The sequence below is a fragment of the Homarus americanus genome, unplaced genomic scaffold (genome assembly GCF_018991925.1).
Source record: "Homarus americanus isolate GMGI-L3 unplaced genomic scaffold, GMGI_Hamer_2.0 scaffold8240, whole genome shotgun sequence".
NCBI classification, from domain to species: Eukaryota; Metazoa; Arthropoda; class Malacostraca; order Decapoda; family Nephropidae; genus Homarus; species Homarus americanus.
This window is the reverse complement of record NW_024711224.1, coordinates 145,413-167,359: the sequence shown is the minus strand read 5'-3', so window position 1 is coordinate 167,359 and position 21,947 is coordinate 145,413. Positions and strand designations below refer to the sequence as shown.

At 41.7% G+C, this 21,947-nt stretch overlaps 1 protein-coding gene across 1 annotated transcript in view; it reads left to right on the top strand.

The window, feature by feature from the left end:
• Positions 1-62: 62 nt before the first annotated feature.
• Positions 63-21,947, top strand: part of LOC121861063 (guanine nucleotide exchange factor for Rab-3A-like) — a 111,632-nt gene continuing 89,747 nt past the window's right edge. The window contains exon 1 of the mRNA XM_042358635.1: positions 63-241. The gene's annotated coding sequence lies outside the window, so the exon portion shown is untranslated. The remainder of the gene's footprint in view (positions 242-21,947) is intronic.

Here is a 21,947-nt window from a genome sequence, read left to right as displayed (position 1 = left end):
CACCAACTAGCCCAGCCATCGGAATGTTTACGTTTGGGTCGACTCATTGGTGCTGGTGGAAGCGCCGCCACCGCCAGTATAGAGCTTGACGTTGGTGGTGGAGGGTGTGCGCTCTCGCTCTCTGTGATTCATTCGATAAGTCAACTCCAAACTTGGTGTTTATTGTGTTGAAGGGGTTCCTTTTATCCGGAATCAGTACTTTTATTGGGCGTGTTGGATATTAACTCCGTATACTAATAAGGTGAGTTGCATATGTTCCGTTTAAAAGAAACTTTACGCCAAAATCAGTTTGTAACGTCAGATCTTTCAAAGCTGTTCTGTGTAACACTGTCTCACTTCCCCACCGTCCTGATGTGACACACGGACATGTGTTGAGTTTCAAGAGTTTCTGTAGTCCAGTATGGTACAATACTATAATGACAGGAATACATGTTTGTGTTTTTTAGTAATTGGCAGGAATGTACGGGAGGCTTTCTCCGTCAGCTTTCACATCACTTTCTCAGGAATTCTTCAATGCAGGGATTCCTGATCTCATTTTGTTGTACTATGTGTAGCTGTGTGACAATGCCTTTGTCATTTGAAGTTGAGAAAATGGCAGTGTGCTTTGTCTCATGATAATTATTATACTGATAAATTGAAACTTCGTGTAGTGATATTATGGTACATTGATTAACATGTAAATATGATGAGTTGTCGAGTGAGGCAGTTTTAAATATGTTGCCCATCCTTTGACAGACCCCGTTGTTGTTTATTTTTTCAAACCAACCTCATTTATCTGGTAACAATCCGACCTCGTATATTTGTTGACAGCTGTGGTGGAGCCTATTGTTGTTTGGCAGGTCCAGCTGGATCACCGTTAGACGTAGATAAACAATGAATACCGTCCGTACACAAACTCACATTGTTTACAAAATATAAAGCGGAGGGGCCCCATTTATTCCAACATACTGTACCTTGAGTTATATATAATCACCCTCACACACAGACCAAGACCCTGGTTGTTCATCGATGAATATCTTAAAGTTTCAGACAACATTTGGCATTTCTGTTGTCTGACAGGAAGTTGGACATTTTGTTCCAGATGACAGTTTCAGTCACATTGTCCCCCGACTACCATTTCCACGTTCTGTCTCTTCCTGTAATAATTTGTCCTATTGTGTTTTGAAGGTTGACAGCTGCAGGCATTTTCCCTTGTGAAAATCTGTACGGTAACCAATTGATGAGAAGTACATATAATAACACTTATTTGCCCCAGTCAGGTAAGCTAGTGTAACACTTATTTGCCCCAGTCAGGTAAGCTAGTGTAACACTTATTTGCCCCAGTCAGGTAAGCTAGTGTAACACTTATTTGCCCCAGTCAGTTAAGCTAGTGATGTATGTTTTTTATTAATATCAATGGGAGTTTTGTGTGGTGGCGCCAATTGTGCCTGGTATCACCTGGTAGTGTGGTGGTGGGTAGCGGAAGTCTGTACAAGGTCATTCATTCCTTTGTTACAGGTGCTCCTCCGCCTGACCCATCCTTGCCAAACTATACTCCACCTGGCCTTGGTTCACGGGTCGTTCAGAGGTGGTACCATACATGTTTGACCTCAGAAAAATACATGAGGAATTAATAAACTGTTAATAAACTGTCGTCGTGTGTGTTGTGGACATTTATAACAAATCCCAAACCTGTGTAGAAATTCGCCAGAGTTGAAGCGCGATATTTTTACCCTCAACCTAGCCGATTTCTTTTATTTTAATTAATGATTACGTTAAAGACTATGTATGGGCGTCTACTGTACAAGTATTGACTCAACATAAGTATCATGTCACCATAGATCCCTTAATATGACCCATGAACCCGTCAGTAGTTTATTCATACGATTCACTGGTGGAAGTGAGTCTTTGCTAGTCGAGTCTCAAGTCCCTCCAAGCTGGTCGATAACTGGTTTGTTCCTCTTCACTTTGCACTTGTACTTCACACAGTCTCTTATGAGGTAAAGTACTGTAGTCTTGTTGGCTTTTCCTCAGACAAACCAGTTGAGATTTTGCTGGTATTTGTGGACTAGGATTAGGATTGTGTGTGTTCAGTTCTGGACTAAACCTTGATCTCATTTAGAAAGTATGTAATTTGTTGTAACTTTATCTCATATATTCTTGGAGTTGTTTAATGGTGGAGCACTACAAACTTGTTCAGGAAGGGAGTTGCAGGCTTTGGTTACTCAAATATAAAGGTTGAAACTAGATGGACTTGTGCCACTTAGGTTATTGTCTTCCGCCTCGAGTGACAGATGACTTCTCAAGTGGCAGGCAGGCAGGAATGTGGGTGACACCTGGTAAATGCCAGGACGATATTTTAAACTTTCAATCTTATAATAATAATTGTTCTCCTTGAGTGGAGGGAAGGAAAGGTTTTAAGTGTATCGAGACGTTCAATTCAGTTGAGTGAATGGCCATGGTCATCAACCCTGGGGCGTGAGGAGGCCACCGTGATTGACTTTTTTTTATAATTGAAGTATTGTGTTTCATGTATCACTGGTGGCTTTACGTTGGGTCGTCTCGGGATCATACACAGTGCCTTTCCATCACTAGTATTTGACCACCTAACAGAAGGTAGATAGTCGACGTTATCAGCAAGGTCGGAGACGGGCTGTCAAGGTGAATTATTTCTTGAGAGGTTATAGCTAATTGTGTATTAGTTATGGAAGCTGAGAATACTAATACTTTTTTAGTGTCCGGTGTTGTGGTCGTATACACTGGTGATGACGCGACTTACACAGACTATGCCAAGTGGAGGCGGCTCTTGTCAAGTGCTCTAGAGTTATATTTGGGAATCCAGTTAAATATTCAGCTGTGAGTCCGACTCTTTTACAATTCCAATTATTTACACCTGTGCTTTTCTGGGTCTACGTGCGCGCGCTTTTGTGACCTTGTGTGTGTGTGTGTATGTGTTTGTTTTTATTCCCAAAGATACATTTACAGTCACACGCTCTCTGTCGTGTGGGTGTAGCCGTGTACTGTAGGTAGGTTTGTGTATGTCCATGTCAGCGAGGGTTCCGGGAGGCAGGGTGGGTGTGTACAGCGGAGAGGGGGAAGGTTGCTGTTGCTCAGGCGTGAAGTTTAAGGTCGGGTCAAGCACCTGGGGAGTATGTTTGTTTACATCAAGGTCAGAGTGTCTCCTTGCCCTCCTGTCATTGTGGGGGCTTTCTGTGTGTTGTTAGTGTGGGAATATGGTTCATATCTTGTGTGTGTCATGGTGGTGAGGGAGAGTTAAGTAGTGGTGTGTGTGTGTGTGTGTGTTCGGCTTCCTAATACGTTGTCGTGAAAGGTTCAGGGTTTTGACAAGATTTCTTCCTATTTCCTGAAGGTTTCTAGATCGGTAGTTTATTTGGATCATCTGAAGATTAGACATCCTAGTTTATTTCATCTGATGATTAAATACTCTTACCTCCCTTCGCCCAGGTAGCGTTTAGGGTGTTAATCATCAGGTGAAATAAACTGGGAGCAATAATCTATAATGTCTTAGATGATTGTTTGTTTATACTGTGTTAATGTCCTGTGTTCGTTTAGCCTAGTGAAGAGTGGCCGACTGACTCTACTGTACTGTGCTTCCCCGAGTTATTGGAGTGACCGTATAAGCAAGAGAACAACTAAGACAAGTGCAATCTATATCTGGAACATGGTGCGTCTTAGTGGTGGTGGAGGCGGCGGTATAATGACGTACTGTTATGGTATGATTATTATACCTTGTTGTATATATTCGCTTTCTTGTCTGCGTCCTTCCTTCCTGACATGACTGATGTTTTTCAGCACAAGTGAGTTTTTTGTTTAAAAGACGCCTCGTTACACACTCAGGGCGTACTGTGCTATCAGCCTCGCCTGTTGTGACCAATCCTTTCTCACCCTTGTTTCATAATGTTTACTACTTATACTGTGTAAGATTCTCAGGGTTCGTTGTACGGTACTTATATACTTGTAGTATTTAGTAGTTTTCTGTGCATTTAATTTGTAGAGAAGATTTTTAGTAACTGTAACTTAATATTTGGCCCCTACCGTCCCTGTGCTTAGGCTGGGCCTGTGTACCCCGGCTAAATTCCAGCATTTCACCGCGACCCCCTGTGGCAGGTTCTCTCATCTTGAATTACCTGAGCTGACGTATGTTGGTAACGTAACCTCCATGTGGTCACTGACCTCTGCTTGAGTACAACTAAGCCTCTGCCAACCAGTGTTCATCTACCACATGATGAGTTTTATGATCTTACTATACTTTGATGATATAAATATGAAGGAAATACAGTTGTAGTGCTGAGTTACCCTCACGGTGTATTAACTTGGGGCAAGCGTGTCCATGTTTATGCAAAACACATATATCAGGAGATAAATTCTTGGCGACTTCTATACTCGTAAAACTGCATTCTTCGGCTACCAACCTGTTCTTAGTGGCTCCTGCCTGACCCTGCATGTTGTGCTCAGTTGACAACATCCTGTACAGTATATATATAAAGCCTTCACTGGAATAACTGGTCACACTGTACAGAGGTAAAAAGAACAACATTATCCCGCCAGTAATACTCGCCAGTTTTCTGGTTTAAGTTCATCTGGAATATTTGCATTTCTCCGTAATTGGGTATTTCCTGGAGCGGATGACATGAGTGCCGAGGCTGACCCCACACTGGCTCCCGGCGTGTCCATGGCAGATGTTCCTTGAAGCTGGAGGCTGCCTGAAGTGGATGTTCATAATATTGTTGACTATGTTAAGAGTACGTTGATAGCAGGGGAGTATGGCGTCCAGTGGGTGTTGTAGTGCTTGTAGCTAATAGTTTGTGTTTTATGGTTATTGCTACCCTGAAATATGGCGGGAAATGATAGGCAACACTGATATAGAGCTAAAAGTATTGACTATTTTTTCTTTTGCTGTATTTTACTTTTGTTAACTTTAGTAAAATGAGTCAAAAGATCCGTAACGTTGTTGTGTCCTGACAAAGAGTTGAGGCACGAAAATTCTATATATTTTCTGGACATCAAGAAGACGTGTTATCGTAGTTAATAACAACGAGAATGAAATTGATCGATGAAATTCATTTAATGGTAAACAATACTTAGTACAGTTTCTTATGTTTATGTGAGCACGTGTTGTGGTGCTAAAGTAGCCAAGACGTCAATGATGCCTTGCTTTGGTTATTTACCCATATAAGGTTTATTTTAGACGTAGATAAACATGACAAGTAAACCGCCCGAGGCAAGCAGACACACGGCCGGCTGGACACTTCATGCGTCACGCCGTGGGGCTTCCTCCTGCTCCATGTTTGTGTATCTGCGTCCTCTCTCCCTTCCTGAAGTGATTCTGTTTTTCTCTGTTGTTTTTCGTTCCACCAGGAAGTATTTTAACCCAGTTACCGCTGCGTGATTGTTGACTCGTAGAAAGTTTTGTAATGGAAGCGAAAGATGAACAAACCGGCAAGTTGGCGTCAGCAGTGTATCAGCGCTTGGTAAATAATAGTCTTGTTTGTCCTGCTGCTGCTTCTTCCTGCACTGTCATTATTGTAAACTTTTAACACGGCCGAACTTGCCTTCATTTAATACACATTCACCAGGAATAATGACATGCAATTATACCTATATTATGGTTTACTGTGTTGCTGTTATCCTCAGGTAGATCGGGTGAACTTATAATTTCGGTCAAGTCTTATTTTATAATAATTCCGTGAGGGTATTTTATGAAGCGTGGTTGAGTATTGCAAGACGTCATTGGTGGGAGCTGTGGGGGTGACCTTGGTGTGTGGATGTTAGCTGGGTGGGAGGCAGGATGGGATAGTGGTGTTCGTCCTGCCCTCACACACTCCCTGTTTACCCCACACACACGCCAAGGCAGGGGGGGGTAGGGAGGTGTAGTTTTAACGTGACCACACCTGCCTACTCGACCTAACTAACATAACCAAACGTAATTACAATAAATTCTATATCCCTCTCAAACGTATAGCCTCGTTTACATCACCAGCAGGTGGGTCCTATACACGGAGGTCCTCTGTGAATCTCTCTGCTGGCACTGAGAGAAAGATTGTTGCCTTGGTACACTTTTGATGCCATTGTATGTAGTTTAGCATAAGTCGGCCAGTTTGGTACATGATCACATCTTCATTTTAGAGAATAATTTAACGCATGACGCTCTAAGAATCCCGTCTTTTTTTTTATTCCGGGTTCTGGTTGTTGATATACGAGTGAGTTATTTATAATTGAACTGTAGATTTAAACTCAACATTCACCTTTAATCACCTTAACATTCCAAACTAAATTAGTGATTGTAGATTTGTGTATTGTCTAGGTTAACATTTTTTTAGTACAATTTTTTTTTTCGAAGTCAGGGAAGGAGGGAGGATGTGAAGGACTGGTTTGTATTTGTGTTAATGTGAAGTCTTTTTCTCCGGGAGGTCCAGGATCACACTGACGGCTGCTATTGTACTCGTTTATTTATTTTTACTATTAATTATGTACAAGACCTAATCCAGCACTGCCTCCATCGTGCCCTCGGTAGACTGTGACCATATCTTTACTTCAGGATGTGATTGTGATATAAAAAAAATTTCATGGTGTTTTGTTCTTCAGGAAATCAACAAAGCAAGGACATCATCCTCATTTGCATATAATTATACTGAGGTGAAGATTTACACTAAGTCACCTAACCTCCTGACCAATGACCAAGGGCATAGGTTACTCTCTCTCTCTCTCGTAAAACCTAACCTAACCTATAGTCCCCATTGTTCCTCTCCGGTTTTGTCTTCCAAACTATTGTGTGTGAGGTTCACGACCCGTTACGAGTGGGCGCTGTTTACCGCCTCTCGTGAGTGTTAGTGACGACCCTGGAAACTCTCTATTTTTCTAGGTTTGTTATCTAGTGGTTGGCCTCCGAGGTCTCTAACTGGCTAAAGAGTTCTCGGGGAGGAATTGATAAATGTCTAACTTGCACCACTTATTGTGTGTGGTAAATGTAACGTCTGAGATTTTTTTATTTGGCCAGATGTAAAAAACCTCAATTTATTTTCATTATTTTTACACGTAGTGATGTGTCGCAGAATGACTGAGAGGTTGATGAGTAAAAATATTTGGTGAGTGCACGTGTAAATTTTGGTTGTGTTTACTACTGCTCCCAGGTTTGCAGTCGTCTCCTGATGACCGTGTACTGTACCTGGTAACTGAGGTCCCAGATCTGAGCGTTTCATTATATATGTCAGTCGGCGACCTTCATGCCCGGCTGCCACACCAACCTACTTATTTAGTTCACACTGCCGCCTTGTTAGTACAGGAGCTCTGAACTACATCTTGCAGTAAAGTCGTGTAGGTCGTTGAGTCATTATGTGTTTGGTGAGGGATATATGTGATTCATGGTTTGTCTTTTTATCTTCGTAAATGGAAGTGTAGTGATTTATTTAACTGACTGACGTAAATCATCAGCACAAAGATCACACTAGAGTAGAGGCGTTGACTCGAGTGTTACCTGGTAGCGAGTGAGGAGTGCCACAACGGGTCCACCACCTGTCTGGACCTGTGGCTCTCACGCTACTTACCACAGTATAAAACTAAGAACTCAGTGCAATATCTCTGACCACAGGTGGCTCACTGTGGTCACCTGTGTCACCCGCTCTGTTGCCTCTCCACAGTGTCAGCTTACATTACTCTCCCGACTATTTATAAGCAAGTAAAGGTATCAGGTATATTTCTCTGTCCCAATTACTTATACATTGGGTGAATGAATATCCGTCTGCTCGCTCGTCCACAACTACCGTATACTTATTTTCCCTGTCAAGTTTTTTAAAAGGGTTACGTAAAGTGAACTGGGTGGAGATAAAATAAAGTCTTCACGCTTTTTCTTCACGTAACCTGATTATTATTCATGCTGTTTGGTTTTCCTAATCTGTAATATTTTCCTTAATTTTTTTGTTAAATATTTTGTAAACTGTGAAGGCGTACAAGTTTTATATACACAACTCAAGTTTATTTATAGAATTTTTATCTATACCAAGAACACAGTCAGCAGCAGGCGACACACTGCGACCTTCTCTGATATTATGTCTCGGCTGAGCCATTTATGACGTGCAAAGTGTGGCAACCGTGTAAGAAAAACAAAACCAAAAAAATTACCAAAGATTTAATGGAATGCAAAAGTCATTTCACGAATGAGTGAATTTAGAAAGATTTCACATCAGATTAAAATCTCATCAGAAAATAGGAATATTGTCACACCAGTCTGAGCAAAATTCCTTCAACACTGAGGAATATTTGACACTTGTGGGATATATAGCTACTCTCTGTGGATTAGTCTATTGCTGGCAAACGGTATTTTCATTATTATTCCCTAAGTAACATGGAAAAGCACATTATTAAAGCAGTCAGAGCAGATAATGTTAAAATCCCAGCCCTCTTACCTACATAACCCTCAAGTATGAACGTTGGTGAGTCTGGCTCCAGGCTACAGTGAGAGGCGTGGTAGAGGTGATGTGTACCAGTGACCCCAGCACACTTGTAGGACTTTTTGCTTCACCCACACTGTTGGCATTTGTCTTATCACACCCTAATACTACACTGTGGCTCTCTGCTGATAAGGTGAGAGATGGAGGGGGTGTCGGGTTTATCTATCGATCTATCTATCAATCAATCAATCAACTTACCGCACTACTACTTAGATTCTTCTGTGGGTCGTTTATGAAGACTAGACGATGTGTAACTGGACCACATGAACTTTAACCCCCCCCCCCACTTCAACCCCGGTTTATTTCACCGTATAATTAAACACCTTAACGCTGTCCTTGGGTGATTAGATTAGCGGTAGGTTGGTTAATCTTAGGATGAATTAAAGCTGTGGGGGGGGGGTAACCTTCATGTGATCCTTGGGACTTTTTCATGTATATTATATGTAGTTTGTTTATATATTTTTGTGTGGTTAGTATTGGTATCTGTGGTTGGTATTGGTATCTATGGTTAGCATTGGTATCTGTGGTTAGTATTGGTATCTGTGGTTGGTATTGGTATCTGTGGTTAGTATTGGTATCCGTGGTTAGCATTAGTATCTGCGGTTAGCATTGGTATCTGTGGTTGGTATTGGTATCTGTGGTTAGCATTGGTATCTGTGGTTAGTATTGGTATCTGTGGTTAGCATTGGTATCCGTGGTTAGCATTAGTATCTGCGGTTAGCATTGGTATCTGTGGTTAGTATTGGTATCTGTGGTTAGCATTGGTATCTGTGGTTAGCATTGGTATCTATGGTTGGCATTGGTATCTATGGTTAGCATTGGTATCTGTGGTTAGCATTGGTATCTGTGGTTAGCATTGGTATCTGTGGTTAGCATTGGTATCTGTGGTTAGTATTGGTATCTGTGGTTATCATTGATATCCGTGGTTAGCATTAGTATCTGCGGTTAGCATTGGTATCTATGGTTAGCATTGGTATCTGTGGTTAGCATTGGTATCTGTGTTTTCTTAATTGTCCCCCTGGCTGGTGTGTTTACGTGGGCAGCGTTTCCAAGGAGGTGTCATTGTACAGCTGGGCCTTGATGTGGACCGCCAGTCTCATTCCCCAATACCACCACCACTACTACCACTTACCTGTTCATCTTTTTAACGTTCAGAAAAAAAAACCCCACAAATAATCACTAGTTACAAACCTCACTTGTTTTCCCAGCTTGTTACAAACCTCACTTGTTTTCCCAGCTAGTTACAAACCTCACTTGTTTTCCCAGCTAGTTACAAACCTCACTTGTTTTCCCAACTAGTTACAAACCTCACTTGTTTTCCCAGCTAGTTACAAACCTCACTTGTTTTCCCAGCTAGTTACAAACCTCACTTGTTTTCCCAACTAGTTACAAACCTCACTTGTTTTCCCAGCTAGTTACAAACCTCACTTGTTTTCCCAACTAGTTACAAACCTCACTTGTTTTCCCAGCTAGTTACAAACCTCACTTGTTTTCCCAACTAGTTACAAACCTCACTTGTTTTTACAAACCTCACTTGTTTTCCCAGCTAGTTACAAACCTCACTTGTTTTCCCAACTAGTTACAAACCTCACGTGTTTTCCCAGCTAGTTACAAACCTCACTTGTTTTCCCAACTAGTTACAAACCTCACTTGTTTTCCCAGCTAGTTACAAACCTCACTTGTTTTCCCAACTAGTTACAAACCTCACTTGTTTTCCCAACTAGTTACAAACCTCACTTGTTTTCCCAGCTAGTTACAAACCTCACTTGTTTTCCCAGCTAGTTACAAACCTCACTTGTTTTCCCAGCTAGTTACAAACCTCACTTGTTTTCCCAACTAGTTACAAACCTCACTTGTTTTCCCACTAGTTACAAACCTCACTTGTTTTCCTCACTTGCTAGTTACAAACCTCACTTGTTTTCCCAACTAGTTACAGTTACAACCTCACTTGTTTTCCCAACTAGTTACAAACCTCACTTGTTTTCCCAGCTAGTTACAAAGTTAGCTAGTTAAACCTCACTTGTTTTCCCAGCTAGTTACAAACCTCACTTGTTTTCCCAGCTAGTTACAAAGTTTTACAAACCTCACTTGTTTTCCCAACTAGTTACAAACCTCACTTGTTTTCCCAGCTAGTTACAAACCTCACTTGTTTTCCCAGCTAGTTACAAACCTCACTTGTTTTCCCAGCTAGTTACAAACCTCACTTGTTTTCCCAGCTAGTTACAAACCTCACTTGTTTTCCCAGCTAGTTTCTCACTTGTTTTCCCCAGCGCTAGTTACAAACCTCACTTGTTTTCCCAGCTAGTTACAAACCTCACTTGTTTTCCAGCTAGTTACAAACTCACTTGTTTTCCCAACTAGCTACAAACCCCACTTGTTTTCCCAGCTAGTTGGCAAACCCCACTTGTTTTCCCTAGCTAGTTACAAACCTCACTTGTTTTCCCAACTAGTTACAAACCTCACCGTTTCCTGCTGTTACAAACCTCACTTTTCCCAGTTAGTTACAAACCTCACTTGTTTTTCCCAGCTAGTTACAAACCTCACTTGTTTTCCCAGCTAGTTACAAACCTCACTTGTTTCCCAGCTAGTTACAAACCTCACTTGTTTTCCCCAGCTAGTTACAAACCTCACTTGTTTTCCAGCTAGTACAAAACCTCCTTGTTTCCTAGTAGTTATAAACCTCACTTGTTTTTCCCAGCTACAAACCTCACTTGTTTTCCCAGCTAGTTACAAACCTCACTTGTTTTCCCAACTAGTTACAAACCTCACTTGTTTTCCCAGCTAGTTACAAACCTCACTTGTTTTCCCAGCTAGTTACAACCTCACTGCCAAACCTCACTTGTTTCCAGCTAGTTACAAACCTCACTTGTTTTCCCAGCTAGTTACAAACCTCACTTGTTTTCCCCAGCTGTTACAAACCTCACTTGTTTTCCCAGCTAGTTACAAACCTCACTTGTTTTCCCAGCTAGTTACAAACCTCACTTGTTTTCCCAGCTAGTTACAAACCTCACTTGTTTTCCCAGCTAGTTACAAACCTCACTTGTTTTCCCAACTAGTTACAAACCTCACTTGTTTTCCCAGCTAGTTACAAACCTCACTTGTTTTCCCAGCTAGTTACAAACCTCACTTGTTTTCCCATTTAACAACATCCTGACCCTCGACGCCAAAAGTGGTGAAATAGTTCCATTGTATCATAGAGGTGAACTAATGATGGAAATGACGAAAGGAAGATAGGAATTAACAGACAGGGTTAAGAAAAAAACACTTGGTTATTTATAAGAAATTCGGTTATTATTATTATTATGATTATTACAGTATATTTTTGTATTAATATTGACTTTGCATTTTTAAACATTACTATTATTATTATTATTACAGTATATTTTTGTATTAATATTGTCTTTGCATTATTAAGATTATTATTATTATTATTATTATTATTATTATTATTACATTATTGTCAGTAATAGACCATTGTAAAAACGTTCTCGGATAACAAGAAAAAGTTGCGGTCTGGTTGAACGACGGAAACCGGGTAACCTCAAGAAAACTTTTGAATGCTAAACGTTTACTGTACTGCATCCCGTCCATTGTCGCTCAGTCCTGTCTCTTGTTGGCTGGGGAACATACAGCCTTGCATCACTATACAGCCTTGCATCACCATACAGCCTGTTCACTCGTTATGTGATGCACTTGTGTAACATAGAGTATTGTTATTATTATTATTAGTAGCAGTAGTAGTAATATTGGATTACTTGACGATTAACCCCCAGCTTATTTCACCTTAAGATTAACCCCCAGCTTATTTCACCTTAATATTAACCAAGCTTGTGGATTATGGCGGATTTTGTCCACGTCTCTCTCTCTCTCTCTCCACCTGTCAACCTTCTCCTCCTTGTCTTGTCACTCCACACGTTACCTGCCTCGCCAGTAGCATCAGGAAACACTTAAGGAGGTATTGTACACTGTGTTGTAGCCCCGTTACTCCGCCTCAGGATGACGGGAGTAAAGTCCATATTAGTAGTGATATTAGATCAGGTGGGAGGCTATGATGGCAAGGTTTCTATAGGTAATGATAACTGTTTCTCTGGGATCACTTGGAGAGTAACACACACACACACACAAGCAAACTCACACACACACATACACACACACACACACAAGCAAACTCACACACACATACACACACACAAACACGTACACACACACAGAAACACATGCATACACAGAAAAACACACACACACACATGCATACACAGAAAAAACACACACACACACTCAATCATCACACACAAACACACCCACACACCTTATTTCACGTGTTGATTAAACATGCTAACCGAATATAATCAAATTTAACCTGATCCACCTTAACCTAACCTAAGATAACGTAAAAGAATCTAACCTAACCTAACCTAACCTAATTTAACTTTGTCAATATAAGTAATCCTGGTGGTAGTGTAGGAGGGATCTAGGGGATGTGGTGTAAGGAATAGTACTATGTGGTGTAAGGAATAGTACTATGTGGTGTAAGGAATAGTAATATGTGGTGTAAGGAATAGTACTATGTGGTGTAAGGAATAGTAATATGTGGTGTAAAGAATAGTAATATGTGGTGGTGGTGGTGGTGGTGGTGGTAGTAGTGGTAGTGGTGGTGGTGGTGGTGGTGTCACTTCCCCCCCGAGTATGTCAAGGTGTGTGTGTGTGTGTGGGGAGAGAGAGAGAGAGAGAGAGAGAGAGAGTTATTGTCGTGTAGAGGTGGTAAGTGTGTGTTTGTGTATGTGTGTAGCGTGTGCGTGTGTGTGTGTACTCGCTTGTAATGTATGTACTGTGTGTTTGTTGGTGTACGTAGGCGAGTGGAGAATACAGGTAAATAATTTGCATATAGATTAAACCCTGAACACGTTCCTAGATACTTGTAATTTCACACACTTAAACTTTTCAAAACACAGAATACTTTTACCTAGTGAGTCATTTAAATATTTGTACAGTCTTATTTAATAATTTTAGTCTTATTTAAATATTTGTAGTCTTATTTAAATATTTGTAGTCTTATTTAAATATTTGTAGAATCTTATTTAGATATTTCTAGTGAGTCTTATATAAATATTTGTAGTCTTATTTAAATATTTGTAGTCTAATTTAGATATTTCTAGTGAGTCTTATTTAAATATTTGTAGAGTCTTATTTAAATATTTCTAGTGAGTCTTATTTAAATATTTGTAGAGTCTTATTTAAATATTTCTAGTGAGTCTTATTTAAATATTTGTAGAGTCTTATTTAATATTTGTGGAGTCTTATTTATAAGTTTGTATTGAGTCTTATTTAAATATTTGTAGTGAGTCTTATTAATTTTTACGTTATTAACTCAAGGTTAGCCCTATAAGTAAAGTGATTTAACCCCTTGAGTATGATGGCATTAACCCCTTGAGTATAATTATTTAACCCTTGAGTAAAACCTCCATTTAACGGACATCAGCCTAACTGATATATTTCATTATAGTGAGTTTACATCTAACGAACCTCGCTATAACGGAATACACACTCCCATATAGTTCATTAAATGGAGGTCTCACTATATCTTGGTAACGTGATATGGTTTTTATTGTTTTTTTTTATCATTATTACAATAAACTGTCAATTACATTATACACCTAACAGGGTAGTATGATTGTTTTATATCTGGTTTAAGATTGATCAAGTTTTATATGTGGTTTAAGATTGGTCAATAGAATCTTCTAAGTCATGGTCTCATATTGTTTCTCACAAAGTATGTACAGGTAGTTGTTTTAGCGACTGTTCTTGGCGTTGTAGGTAAGTTCGGGAGTTTAATATATAATCCCGTTTCTCACTGGGATTTTGTTTTATAGGGATTGTGTATTTGGTTCCATTAATGCCATTGATCTTTAGTTGATTGTATTGTTTATAATGGTTGTTGTGGTGCGGGGATGTTGAGTTTAGCAGCAATAGCTAATATTGTCTACGGTCTTACTCCTTTTATTACTGGTCATGTCTAGTGATGCTGTACCACCGCTCCTTTTTATGAAGAAGATAATGTATGTACAGTAACTTGGTCAATGAGCTGTTGACCTTGGGCACAACATCATGGATTATCAGCGAATAATGCTGGTGAATTATTGCAGCTAAGTTAGTGTTGTAAAGTCAGTTAGATTGTTATCACAAATATGTGTTGTTTCGTGGAAGAAAATATGAAATATTGTACCGGTGAAATTTCCCGACCCATAATATGTGATATCTGGCAACTTCATCTAGGTAAGAATGTCAACACTGCAGCTCTTCCATTAGTCTGTGTTTTGATGCGCCGCACAAGTTTTGCCGGCGACCTGGAGCTCATTGTGTTCCTGGGGACACTAACACAGTGATAGGTTTACCTTCTCTTTAGTTTTATGTCTCGGACAAGTTTTTGTCTGGTGGAGTATAGTTCTGTAGAGTGAAGGCAGACAAGCCCCGAGGGCCGTGTAGTTCACTTCACCAGAGTGAAGGCAGACAAGCCCCGAGGGCCGTGTAGTTCACTTCACCAGAGTGAAGGCAGACAAGCCCTGGGGGCCGTGTAGTTCACTTCACCAGAGTGAAGGCAGACAAGCCCCGAGGGCCGTGGTGGATCATTAGCCAGGCTTTATGGCAGGTCCCTTCCTGGCGCTGGTTGCTGGCTGGGCTCGTCCTCCCACTCAATATCTGGGTCATTACAAGAGCTTCTGTGTAGTTTGTTGAGTCAATACAGAAATTGCTGAAGGGATGTGTGCGCGCTTGTGTTTGTGGGTGTGTATTTATGTATGTGTGTTTGATCGTGAAGAAAGATGAGTATTGGGATGAGCTGTAGCCTCTTAGTGATAATGGCATTAACCTCACGAGTACGATGACTGAACCCCATGAGTACGATGACTGAACCCCACGAGTACGATGACTGAACCCCACGAGTACGGTGTCATCATTTGAGAAACTAAGTCATCGCATTTAAAGGCTACCTAACGGGTTCAAATATCTTAATCAGTGGGCTAATTCTCTGTATTCAGGGGTTGACATCGTATTAAGGGTATGTGTCCGGGGTGAGTCTTGTTCCCCGCCCCTTCAGTGATGACTCAAATATTCATGTTCGTCTTTACAACTTTATACAGAAGCATCAACACAGGTATGGTGATGGCAACAGTGTAGGGTCATTAAAACATGGTACACCAACACCTGTGATTGGTAGTACTGTTGCTTATAACTATTTCAGAAGAGAGAGGCGGTGTAGATGTCCCTATCCTGTGTTAATAGACGTTAAAGGGCTCCTCTGGTATGTGGGCGAGGTTGTGTCCTGGGTTTTAATAACAGGCACCTCAGTAGTAGTAAAGTTGGCGTGTTGTTACTGGTGTAGCCTCCCGGGTGCTGGTGGCTCACTTCCTCGTAGTAGTTGTTAACAGCGCCAGTTAGAAAGTATTTTTTTTCTTCTCTTTAATGACGGTGGCTGTACAAGAGGTGGGGGGAGGGGGGTTCTGTGATGGTTTTAAAGGGGTAAAGGTTTCCCTATAACTGCCAACCGACGCCACGGTTGAGAGTCGCAGGAAGTTAGAGGGGGGAGGGGGTACAGGAAAGGGGTGTGAGGGGCGGGGGGTGACAAGGCCTTGATATTTAACATTCCGCTGTGAGCAGTCATGCGCGGTGAGGCGAACACTGTGCCACCTGGTTCCTGGCGGAGGTCACCTGGAGGTCGTGTAAATTGATGGGGTTCACCTGATGGTTCCCGAGGGAGGAGACGGGGCGGGGAGTCTGAGATTTCGGCTTTCCTTGTAGGAGGTAATATAGGTTTACTGTCGAGGCTGTGGGAAGATCACTCAAGAGCTTCATCCTACCTGAGGGTCGGCAACCTTCGCCCTCAACAGATTATCGTTACCGATTCTCCCACATTTTATATATCCGGGACAGACGGTAACACTAATGTGAGCTGTCATTGGCCAGTGAAGTGTAGGTGTTATCTGGGCTCCGATAGGTTAGGGGAGGGAGGTAAAGGTCACATGAACTCTCCATCATCATGTATGCGGCTGAGGTTGGTCCATACGGGAACTGCTCTGGACTATTCTGGGTGTGGAGGAGCGCTGGTCATATATTGCTACACCCTCTTGTGTTTAAAAATACTCACACATTTGTTCCTCAAATGAAACCTTTAAATTAGACAAATATAATTGGTCAGAAAATCGCAATATAAACACAATCAATTGCACTACTCATTAGGAGGCCAGAGGTTTCCCCGACAATGTTGTAGCCAAAAGTTGAGTAATGCCACAAGTTGGTATCAGGTGGTGATGGCCCAGCACACGTGACCTGTGTGTCGACTTTGACCTCACGTGTAGTGGAGGCGGTAATCATAGTTAGCTCTGGCCAGGTGAGCCTTCCTCTCCTTTCTCCTGGTGACCTTTGAACCAGTCTGTGGTCGTGGGGGAAGGATGGGGAGGCCAGAGGCAGGTCCGGGGCCACTAACTTGAGGTGTTGGTAGATGGGAGAGTTGTTTTGCTGGAATTTTCATGAGGTTTGAGCACGACTATTAGAATAATTGTCTTCTCTAGTTAAACCACTTGTTGTTTACTTGTAATAAAACAATGGGTCATCTGAACATCAGCCACCCTAATGCTGTCCGGAGGGGAGAGGTAGAGTCGGGTTACGCTAGGTTAGTGAAGTAAACTGGGGTGTCTAATCTTCACCTGATCCTGTGTCAGTTATTAGTTAATATATAGTGAGATGATGAGGATCTCGCCAGCTTTGGGTGAAGTATAATACACCTGACAACCCAACACTGTGAATGGTGTCAATGGCGACCCCTTTCCAAGGTTTAACAGGCCTGCCAACTGTTTATGGGCTTCACATGTGTGTGTGTCAAAGTCCCGGTAAGATACTTCCTTCTCTCACAGTCCCGGTAACATGCTTCCTTCTCTCACAGTCCCGGTAAGATACTTCCTTCTCTCACAGTCCCGGTAAGATACTTCCTTCTCTCACAGTCCCGGTAAGATACTTCCTCTCACAGTCCCGGTAAGATACTTCTTCACAGTCCCGGTAAGATACTTCCTTCTCTCACAGTCCCGGTAAGATACTTCCTTCTCTCACAGTCCCGGTAAGATACTTCCTTCTCTCACAGTCCCGGTAAGATACTTCCTTCTCTCACAGTCCCGGTAAGATACTCTTCTCTCACAGTCCCGGTAAGATACTTCCTTCTCTCACAGTCCCGGTAAGATACTTCCTTCTCTCACAGTCCTGGTAAGATACTTTTCTCTCACAGTCCCGGTAAGATACTTCCTTTCTCTCACAGTCCCGGTAAGATACTTCCTTCTCTCACAGTCCCGGAAGATACTTCCTTCTCTCGTCCCGGTAAGATACTTCTTCTCTCACAGTCCCGGTAAGATACTTCCTTCTCTCACAGTCCCGGTAAGATACTTCCTTCTCTCACAGTCCGTAAGATACTTCCTTCTCTCACAGTCCCGGTAAGATACTTCCTTCTCTCACAGTCCGGTAAGATACTTCCTTCGTCAGTAAGATACCTCCTTCTCTCATCCCGGTAAGATACTTCCTTCTCTCACAGTCCCGGTAAATACTTCCTTCTCTCACAGTCCGGTAAGATCTTCCTTCTCTCACAGTCCCGGTAAGATACTTCCTTCTCTCACAGTCGGTAAGATACCTCCTTCTCTCACAGTCCCGGTAGATACTTCCTTCTCTCATAGTCCCGGTAAGATACTTCCTTCTCTCACAGTCCCGGTAGATACTTCCTTCTCTCACAGTCCCGGTAAGATACTCCTTCTCTCTAGTCGGTAAGATACTTCCTTCTCTCACAGTCCCGTGAATCTTCCTTCTCTCACAGTCCCGGTAAGATACTTCCTTCTCTCCACAGTCCCGGTAGATACTCCTTCTCTCACAGTCGGTAAGATACTTCCTTCTCTCACAGTCCCGGTAGATACTTCCTTCTCTCACAGTCCCGGTAAGATACTTCCTCTCTCACAGTTTCCCGGTAAGATACTTCCTTCTCTCACAGTCCGTAAGATACTTCCTTCTCTCCAGTCCCGGTAGATACTTCCTTCTCTCACAGTCCGGTAAGATACTTCCTTCTCTCCAGTCCCGGTAAGATACTTCCTTCTCTCGTCCGTATTCTTTGTCCGTAGCTCCTTCTCTCACAGTCCCGGTAAGATACTTCCTTCTCTCACAGTCCCGGTAAGATACTTCCTTCTCTCACAGTCCCGGTAAGATACTTCCTTCTCTCCGTCCTAAGATACTTCTCTCAAGTCCCGGTAAGATACTTCCTTCTCTCACAGTCCCGGTAAGATACTTCCTTCTCTCACAGTCCCGGTAAGATACTTCCTTCTCTCACAGTCCGTAAGATACTTCCTTCTCCACAGTCCGGTAAGATACTTCCTTCTCTCACAGTCGGTAAGATACTCCTTCTCTCACAGTCCAGTAAAGATACTTCCTTCTCTCACAGTCCGGTATTTCCTTTCTAATCCGTAATCTTCCTTCTCCAGTCTAAGATACTTCCTTCTCTCACAGTCCCGGTAAGAACTTCCTTCTCTCACAGTCCCGGTAAGATACTCCTTCTCTCTCTCTCTCACAGTCCCAGTAGATACTTCCTTCTCTCACAGTCGGTAAGATACTTCCTTCTCTCACAGTCGGTAAGATACTCCTTCTTCATCCCGGTGATCTCCTTCTCTCACAGTCGGTAAGATACTCTTCTCTCACAGTCCAGTAGATCCTCCTTCTCTCACAGTCCCGGTAAGATACCTCCTTCTCTCACAGTACATAACTCAGCAGGAATGACTGGTTTAGCCCCTACATCCTGATGGCTCCCCAAGGTGAACACTACTACCACGGGGCTGTAACATTCATTAATAGTCATCATTATTCAGTCACGTCGTGGCTCACTTTTCCTCCGTCATCAATGGTGTTACCCCGGTGAAACTAACCAGGAAATAGTGTCTTAGTGTTTGGCAACTTCCAGCATGAGACCAGCGTGGCTACACACTCAAGCATTCCGGGGTTCCTTACAGATGAGGGATCAAAGCTTAAAGTTTTCCTGGTGACTTGAACCTCTTGAGGATTTAAATCCCGGTGTTAGAGGTTCAAACCACCATGTTAAGTATGAGAGCAGAATAACCCGTGTTAGTTGAGCTGTAGCATAAGCGTCCACGACTGGTTCTTGGGAGGGGGTGGTGTGGGCTGGCTGGTCTCTACTCGTAAGTGAGGGTTCAGGGTTGTACATACACGCAAATCCTACCCTGTGTCTGGGTGAATCTCTTTTATAACAGATAATGATAGGAAATTCCTTTAATATTAGTATACATTAAAGGCTGTGATTACGTCAGATCTGATGTTAATTACCACCCCGAACTGTGCTAGTGTGTGTTCTTTATAACAAGTATAGTGCTGTTTAATAGTGAAAGTTGACCATATATAGTGCTGTAATTACGTATCATTATGTCTCGGATGGTGTATGATATGTCTATGTTGGGAGGAATGTTCTAGAGTTCCAGTTTGTGTAAATTTTGGTCTTAAATCTTTTTCAGTTTATTTGGCCCATCTGAAGATTACGTACCTAACTTATTTCACCTTAATATTAACCACCCTAACGTTAACCTAACCTTAATAACCACCTAACGTTAACCTTACCTTAATATTAATCACCCTAACGTTAACCTTACCTTAATATTAACCCACCTAACGTTAACCTAACCTTAATATTAACCACCCTAACGTTAACCTTACATTAACATTAACCACCCTAATGTTAACCTTACCTTAATATTAACTATCCTAACGTTAACCTTACATTAACATTAACCACCCTAATGTTAACCTTACCTTAATATTAACCACCCAAACGTTAACCTTACCTTAATATTAATCACCCTAACGTTAACTTAACCTTAATATTAACCACCCTAACGTTAACCTTACCTTAATATTAATCACCCTAACGTTAACCTTACCTTAATATTAACCACCCTAACGTTAACCCCTTAATATTAACCACCTAACGTTAACCTTACCTTAATATTAATCACCCTAACGTTAACCTAACCTTAATATTAACCACCCTAACGTTAACCTTACCTTAATATTAACCACTCTAACGTTAACCTTACCTTAATATTAATCACCCTAACGTTAACCTTACCTTAATATTAACCACCCTAACGTTAACCTTACCTTAATATTAACCACCCTAACGTTAACCTTACCTTAATATTAACCACCCTAACACTAACCTAACCCCACCAGGTAGTGTCAAGGTGTTTAATTATCAGGTGATATAAATTGGGGTGCTTAATCTTCAGGTGATACATAACCCCCCTCCCCAGCTAGCCTTGAGAATCGGGGCCCGTGGAACTGGGCCCCACTTTAGACTGGGGCCCATTTAACCAGTCCGCCTTGATGTAACAGTTAACTGGTAAATCGCCATCAGGGCTTCAGTCATCACCTGTTAGCGGTTCTGTTTATATACGGATAACGGTAAAACCTTTATTTAACGGAGTATGGAGATCAAAGTCCGTTATATCGAGGGTCTGTTGAATGTGAAACCTCCATCTACCGGATTATATAGAGATGAAAGTCCGTTATATCGAGGTTCTGTTGAATGTGAAACCTCCATCTAACGAACTATATAGAGATGACATTCCGTTATATCGAGATAGAAATTCCGTTATATCGAGGTTTCACCCTAAATTCCTATCAGACTAAACATATGTGGGCACACGTTTATCTGTCGAGGGTAAATATGGTATCAACCTTATCACCGTAATCTCTTAACAGTTACTTAACAGAAGATACTATAGGGGGTTTAGCAATGTAGACGAGATAAGGGTTTTGGGGGTAATTTCTGTTGTGGGGAAATTTTTGTGTGCGGTGGGGAAATTTTTGCGTGGTGTAGGGAAATTTCTGTTGTGATGGGGCGGCTGTCAGTCAGTGTTTACGATGACGCATGTTGACAGTTAGTGTAATAGTGATGACGATGGTGTTATGATGAGATAGAATTACACCATAGACTCCAAGACAGATGGTGAGGTGAAAGTATGCACAGTACGTTGATGGTGAGTAGTGGACCGTTATAGTGCCAGCTGTCGTGATTGATAGTGCATGTCGGTGTTGTGAGGCGGAACACCACGTATCAACTGAAGATTAGACACTATTTTATTTCACCTGGAGATTAGACACCCTAGTTTATTTCACCTGAAGATTAAACACCCTAGTTTATTTCACCTGCAGATTAGACACCCTAGTTTATTTCACCTGCAGATTAGACACCTAGTTTATTTCACCTGCAGATTAGACACCCTAGTTTATTTCACCTGAAGATTAAACACCTAGTTTTCTGCAGATTAGACACTAGTTTATTTCACCTGCAGATTAGACACCTAGTTTATTTCACCTGCAGATTAGACACCCTAGTTTATTTCACCTGCAGATTAAGACACCCTAGTTTATTTCACCTGGAGATTAAACACCTAGTTTATTTCACCTGCAGAT